This window comes from Diabrotica virgifera, chromosome 8 (genome assembly GCF_917563875.1).
Source record: "Diabrotica virgifera virgifera chromosome 8, PGI_DIABVI_V3a".
Classification (NCBI taxonomy): Eukaryota; Metazoa; Arthropoda; class Insecta; order Coleoptera; family Chrysomelidae; genus Diabrotica; species Diabrotica virgifera.
The window spans coordinates 29,164,234-29,172,690 of NC_065450.1; positions in this window are offsets into that span (position 1 = coordinate 29,164,234).

The following is an 8,457-nucleotide window of genomic DNA, read 5'->3' on the forward strand; positions in this document are numbered from 1 at the left end:
ATTTCATTATTGCTAAGGTTTTTTCTAGGTGGAATATATATATTACATATGTTCATTTTTGTAGGCCCTTTAATGGTAATTGCAACCGCTTCAAGTTGTGTATTGATTTGAAGAATTTCTACATCGATGGATGAATGAGTGTAGATCGCTACGCCACCACTAGCATAATCACTTTCTCTATTTTTATATGTGCAAGTGTAATTTTTTAAATTATGAACTTTAGTATTTTTGAAATGGGTTTCCTGTAAACAAAGTACGGATGGTGTAAGTTTTTTAACCATTTGTTGTAACATCTCTAGACGGGTGTAATACCTTCGTAGGTTCCACTGGATAATCGAGAAAGCCATTATTTATCTTTTTCAAATTCATTTTCGAATTCGGTGTTTGTGTCTGGTTGTATGAATTTAAGTATTTTGTTTCGAAGTCTAGTGCATTTAGATTTTGATTCCTTATTTGGTAAATTTTCGTGTAGTTTACTTAAAAGATTCAATAGGCTTTCGAGATCGTTTGTATAAGTTTTTATTAAGCTTATTGGGTCAGGGGTACCATGAACATTTTCCAATATATCTACGAATGCTTCATAAGATATTGAATGTGTTACTGAAGTATCGTCATATATTAGTCTAGCAGAATTTTTTATATCTTCCATTACTTCAATTGATCTTGCATCTGGGATTGAGGACTTTGGCTTTTTTAATTTTGGAGCTGGAAAGGAGCTATTTTCTGGAGTATCATTTGGGCGAGGGGTTATAATTTCAGAAATAGTACGTTTGTTTGAAGGAGGATCGTGTGTTATTTGTTGGGTGTCAGTACTTTGTGTAGCATTAGTTGCGGGTAAAATATGAATATTTGGTTTAGTCGATAGTGTAGGAGTAAACGAAGATATAGTTTGCGTTCGGGGAATGTTTTCATTGTTTATTTGATCAGTTGAGGTAGTTTGAGCAGTTGAATCAGTTGGAATATTTTCATTGTTTATTTGATCAGTTAAGGTAGTTGAAGCGGTTGAAGCAGTTGGAATGTTTTCATTGTTTATTTGATCAGTTAAGGTAGTTGAAGCGGTTGAAGCAGTTGGAGTGTATTCCTTGTTAATTGGATCAGTTGAAGTAGTTGAAGCAGCATTTTGTATTTGAGATGTTTGGGTTTCCGAAACAGTTGGACAATTTTCAGCCGAATGTCCCGCATGTCTGCAAATAGTACATAAATATTTCTCCATTACAAGAAATATACGGTATGATATCATTTCGTAATTTACAATTATTGAGTCAGGTATTGGTGAGACAGGGGGAGAAATAAAAGTATGCCTTCTGAAACTGTAAATGTGTTTGTAATTAGTTGTAATTAGGATTTGATGTACCAATTTTCAAAAAATTTATTGGAGATACCAAATTTAATCCCAAATTGGGAAGTTCATTTTAAATAATTGAATGAGGGATTGAAGAACAAACACCTGATATCAATAATCTTTCATTTGGTGATATTAATCTACGACCCTGAATTTTTTGGTGGTTTACAGTTATTATTCCCTTATTAATTTGTAGAAAATTATTAACTAAAATTTCGCTTGCTAGGTAAATACAAATTCGACTATTTGACATTCTAGAGGAGAAAGGAATATTCTTGGGATGCATTAAATCACCAACTGCAAACAAATATTCCTCCAACTTTGTATTTTCCAAAGCAGGAAAAACTACTGCCTGTGATCTTAACGGGAATTTAGGTAAATTTTGATTTGTGACAGAGGCAAAAGACTGTTTCATAGTTGTATTTGGTAAATTATGCTCCAGTTCTTGATCAGGAGCCCCAAGAGGCGGAAAACTATCCATTTTCAATTATTATTGTCATCGATGAATTTTAAAAGTACGATCCTGTCCCTGTGATATCAGAACTGATAACAGGTAGGTATAATAAGTTGTTGCTTTATATCCACAATTGATTATTTTCTACGTGGATTTAGCGTAAACGTTAATTATTTGGATTAAATAATAATTTGTACTCACAGTTTTTGTACTTGCCGTAAGAACAATCACTTATATTCACTCTATACGTAAAACTAGAATTACTTTGTTGCTATTTAACACTTAAAAACTAGTTTTATTGTGGAGCTCGTTTTAAGCGTACGACTCGTTCAATTTATAATTATTAAGTCCTACGTTTAATTTTATAGGGTGGCACATTATGAGAGGGTGGCACAAATACTGTACAAAAAATATTTGTATATAAAAATTATGGATCTGGCTTCTGTCATTAAAGAGTTTGAAGCTCTTAAAAATTACTTTACCGCAAGGAAGCCAAAAAATTGTGCCCAAATAAAACATATAAAGAAATAAGAAAGAGAAAAAGAAAAATTAAATTTGACGAGAGGGCCGATGACGAACTAAACTTTTCAGCTAGTGATGAGATGAAAATCCACACATTCTACATATATTATAATCGACACTCTGATAAGAGACCTGAATAGACGTCTGGAATCTTATCGACTTATTTATCAACCTTTTCGTGTTATTAACAGATTTGCCAAAATTAAGCAATTATTAAAGAAGCTGAAAATCCTGTACTAAATAAAGACGACCAAGATACATCATTCATGCAATTATGCATTCGGAATGCATTTGGATACCACAATAAAATCACCAATTGACATATCATAATATTTAAAGAGAGTTAGTGCAGTCACTGAAGGTGGATATGAGCTATTACCTCCGATTTCGTTGAACCTCCATCGATTTGCATGAAAATTGGTGAGTGGTTAAAGGATATCTCAAGGAACAAAGGTGACATGGTGTCAACTTGCGGTTTTACCCTGGGGGTGGATGCCACCCCTTCTCGAGCGTGAAAATTATTTTATTAAAAATATCCCCAGGATTCGATAGAGGGGCAAATTCTAAGCAAAATTTGTTACCTAAAGCTATTAAAATAATTCAAAACTTTTCGAGATCAAGATTAAGGATCAAAAATTTTTATTTTTTGTGAGAAAATGTTTTTAACCGATTTATCATAAATAACTCAAAAACTATAAGATTTTACAAAAAGGTTATTACTACCAAAATTGAATCTAATAAAAAATGAAATAAACTCCTTACTAAAAAGACCTTTTAATGTTAACTAAAAGTGAGTTATAGATAATTGAATGTATATTTTTTTTTCGGCTAGTACCCAAATCTAAGTATTCAAGCTTAAATAACGGGAAAATTATGCATTTTATAACATAACCTTATTAAACATTAATTTGTCAAAGTACTTATAAATATCTATCAAATGAAGAGTACATGGGAAAAACAAGGAATGTCACATTTTTTACATATTGAGATAAACGCCAATAAAGGTTTATTTCTTATATCTAAAAACTACTTAGGAGATTATTAGCAGAATTCTAGCAATTATTGGTCTATAATCTTAATATAATATTAATCTATATTAAGTTATTAATTTAATAATGCATAAAAAAACAGCTATCATTCCTTATTTTTGTCCAGTGGCGTGCGGACAATCCTGGTGCTTCGCCTGGATACAAATTCTTAAAAAATTTATATAGACTGATCTTTCTATTTTTTTTTTTCTGAATCGATAGTCTAGTCGATCGTACTCAGTTTTTGCTACCACATGGCGAGAAAAGCCAAAATTCATGAAAAAGTGGCATTCCTTGTTTTTCCCCTATACTCTTCAAATGAGCCCCCGAACAAGTTGATAGCATTAAAATTTATGCAGCAAATATTTTTCAAAATTTATCTTTAAAAAAATTTTTTCATAAAAGTTATTGCTTTTTTTTTAATAACTCCGTTAATTTTTACGATATCAGGTTTGCCTTAACACCATTTGAAAGTTAATTTTATCGACTATTAAACCACGTTGAATTTAATCTTTTAAATCCCTTACTTTTTTATAAATAAAAGGTTAAATGGCCCCGGTTATATGGTTCTCGCAGCAAAATTTAAGCTTTAGACGTTTCTATCTCGGTTATTTTTTACCCTATAGTTATATACCCTATAGTTTTATATAGTTATATAAAGTTAAGGTACTAGTGCACTTTAGAAGACCAAAAATAAGCATTTTTTTAAGATTTTTTTTATCAGAACCTTTATTAAAAATGAATATAAAACTTTTTACATATTAATATCTGACTCTTAGAGAATACAAAAAATATATTTTTTTTTTCGTTCATGCACGTACGCTAATATTGTAGAGGGCGTCAAAGTCTAGGCCTCGAAAAAAAATTGGTTCTGATGGCGGCGAGTTAATCTCAGGATTGGGATCACAGAAACAAAAAAATCGTACGGCATTTGAAAAAGGAAGGTTTCTCACGTGACAAATTCCGCAAAAAAAAAGATTTTACGGAAATTTGAAAAATTTTTGTGACAAAATTGCCCGTTTTTCTTCAGTTTTTCATGGTTAAAAAATATTTATTATCTATTTTTTGGTCAAATTGTGGTAAATTATTGTCACGTAAAAATCCTTTCTTTTTCGAATGCAGTACGATTTTTTTGTTTCAGATATCTCAATCCTGAGATTAACTGTCCGTCATCATTTTTCGAGGCCTCGACTTTTGCGCCCTCTACAATATTAGTGTACGTGCATAAATGAAAAAAGATATATTTTTGTACTCTCTAAGAGTTAGACATTAACATGTAAAACGTTTTATGTTCATTTTTAATAAAGGTTCTGAAAAAAAAAATTCTTGAAAAAAAAATGATTATATTTTCGGTCTTCTAAAGTGTACTTTAAAATATTTGATACAGAGAAAATTAAAATTTGGTTATACATATATCACTTTTTACGTATATCGAGTATTTTTGGAGTTATTATCAAAAGAAAATGAAAAATACGATAATTTTAAAAATTCTGATTTTTTTAAATTATATCTTTTTTTAATATGCATTCTAATCAGTCAAAATTGTTTAAATCATTATTTATGCTAATATAAAGAAATTCTTCCAAGGATTACTATAAATTTTAATTTTTGTGGAAATGGCGTATATTTTATTTTTCACTTTTTCCTAAAAAGTTCTAAAGGGTTCTGTTATTTTTATCATAACTTGCTTAATTGTGATGATATTGACTTCTACTGGAGCTCATTTGATAGGTACTCCGAAGTACTTTGGCAAGTGATTAGTAGGTATATTTTATAAAATGCATCTTTTTCCCGTTATTTAAGCTTGAATACTTAGATTTGAGTACTCGTCGAAAAAAATATACATTCAATTAACCATGACTCACTTTGAGTTAACATTAGTTTAGTTCATTAAGCAAGGAGTGTATTCAGCTTTTTGTTATCTTCAATTTTGATAATAATAACTTTTTTGTACAAGCTTATAGTTATTGAGTTCTACGTGAAAAACAGCTTTAAATTAAAATATGCATTTTTTACGAAAAAATTATATCTTTGATCTTAAATAACTCAAAAAGTATTGATTTATATTAATAACTTTATATAACAAATTTTGCTTAGAATTTGTATTTCTATAGATTTATGGAATTATCAAAAAAATAATAATTTTCATCCTCGAGAAGGAGTGGCATTCACCACCACGGTAATAGCGCAAGTTGGCATCATGTCACCTTTGTTCCTTGAGGTATCCTCTAACTACTCACCAATTGACCAATTTTCATGAATATTGATGGAGGTTCAACGATGTCGGAGGCGAAAATATTCAGTGACTGCACTAAGTGGATTGAAAGACATTTTCCCTAATTTTAACATGCTTTGCACTTTTACTTGTGCATCCCAGGTGCCAACGTGTCCGCTGAAAAGTCATTTTCGAAAATGTCAAGAATTAAAAATAATTTCTCATCAAGTATGACGCAAGAACGTGCAATTTTTTGATTTTGTCAAGAAAAAATTTTTTTTTGAAAAAATGTCTCTGATATGATCGAACTGTAATGACAATTTTTTCTGTTATACGTATATACACATCGTAGTTTAAATCCATTTTTAGTGTTTTTGCAAATTTCTGCAATTTTTTTTCGCAAAAATGGTACATGTTTGAAGGGCGGCTACTAGAGAATTGCCTAGGGTGTCAATTGACCTAAACGCGGCCCTGCTTATATGTACAATATTTGAGGTTGTCCTCCTTTCTCTATTATTTTTTCTTTTGTATTCACATTAACTTTGCGAGATTTTGCTAATGATTTGTACAATGAAATAAGTTTTTATGTTTATTTAACAAAATTTTACTATTTTGTTTAATTTTTAAAATAAAAATTTGCTTTAATACTGTTTTGTGGTTATCTTTGGTGCTAGCTTTTATTTAGTATCACAATATTAAGGAAAAAAATTATTGAAAAAAGTATTGTTTATAACAAATTAATGCAAAAAGTATTTACTAATGCATTTACTGCAAAAAGGGCCATGCAGATGTTATTTTTATATGCTACCCCAAATTAAAAAAAAAACATTGAAATTGGCCCATTGCAAAGCCCAGATATTGCAAACTACTCCTCCGCCAATTTTCAGGAAAAAAGTTTTCATTTGAGGTGCTAAGAAAACCATTATTTTTTAAAATATTTTACAATTTTTATTATGTGTATAAATGACATTGTTAAGTAACAAGGTTAATAGATGTACTCACGCACTTTTAAATGTTAATATTGATAAATAAACAAAGTATGAATTTTTTTTTATTTTGTGAATGTGTTAAAACTACCAGGAACACGAATATCGAAAAACAATTTCAAAATTTTTAATCTCAGCGATCTTATTAAAAAAAGTTTTAAATAAATTACACCCATTTTCAATCGCCATTTTGGAGGAGCGCCAATTGAAATTTTGATTTGTCAATACCGATATCGAAAATATGCATAAAAGCAAAAAAAATGAGACCTTAAAAATTTGTATACTCTATCGGCAACAACCGCGTTTTTGCAATTGAAAAAATGGTAATTTTTTATAAACACATTAAATATCTCATAAACTACTTAAAATTAATCAACCATTTTTTTTTCAGTTTATACTGGTAATATAGCGCAACTTTTTCTGCTAAACAAAATGTTTTATAGTGCTTATTGATAACGCAAATAATATTTTTTTGGAATTTTTTTTTTCAATTTTGATTTACAATTATTTAAATAAATTAACGGCCAAATTTAATTTAGTAAGTCTTATATAAAAGATTGTTTCTTCAGCTTTGCAGAAACAAATTGTAAAAACCTTAATAAAAACATGAATTACCGCAGCGGTTAAAAAAGTAAATTTCGAGCAAAAATTACCAATTTTTAATTATTTAAACAATGATTCCCTCATATGAATCATATACTTTCTTGACAATATCTTTTGTTTTGACCTAAACTTTGATAAAAAAATTATTCCAACCTGTACGGAATTACATTTTGATTTACATGTATTGTAATTTTATTTGATCGGTCTAATATAGTAACAAAAGGTTTTGTATTAGTTAAAGGTGACTTTTGGCCCGAGAGTTATAATACCGGTAGAGCTTTAAAACTTTTGGTAGAAACGAATACTGTGAAACATGGTACAAGGTGAATAAGAACACTCATCATATATATAATATACACCTACTAGCTCTAGAAATTGCACTTTTTAATATATTCGTAGTGAAATGTTTTAAAGACAATAAAGTTAGCTGGTTTTCACCTTTTCCTTTTAATAAATCAATTCCTGTTCGCATTTTACTTGATTAGTTATGGTAGGGGAGCCCAAGCGGAGATTTTTGCAGTTACTCGAGCGCGTCAGATTGGCATATGGGGAGAAACCTGGTACTCTGCAGATGTACCTCTATCATATATTGGCTCTTAACACAGGGGAGTTCGTTAAGGGGGGCCCGAAAAAAAAATCTATCCTTAAAAAAATTCGAAATTGTCAGATTAAGATACGGTAAGTTAAGTACATGCAAAAGAGTGTATATTTCAAAAAAGCTGACGATTTGAGCCGGGCGTAAGGAAATGGGTGAGTCCCAAAGTTTCACAAGAAAAAAGCGAATAATTCGTGAAATGATTGACAGATCGAAAAACAAAAAATATGTGCTCAATACTTTTTAAAAATCTATCGAATGATATCAAACACGACTTCCCACGGAGAGGGGTGAGGGGGTAAATTTAATATTTTAAATACGAATCCCGCGATATTTCGCGAAATGAACATCATATCGAAAAACTGTAAAATACACTTATTCAATATTTTTGAAAAATCTATCGAATGGCACCAAACACGACCCCCCATGGACGTGGGGTGGAGGGTTACTTTAAAATCTTAACTAGGAGCCCTCATTTTTTTATTGCAGATTTTGATTCCTTACGTAAAAATAAGTAACTTTTATTCGAAACATTTTTTCGAATTATGGATAGATGGCGTTATAATCGAAAAAAACGATTGTTGGAAATGGAAAATTAAATTAAAAAATGGCAAGCGCCCACTAAAATGGAAAACTTTACTTAACTTTTTTTGGTTTTAGGACCTACTCTTCACAACCCAATAGGTCCCCAAAGCGCTCGAGTGACTGCACA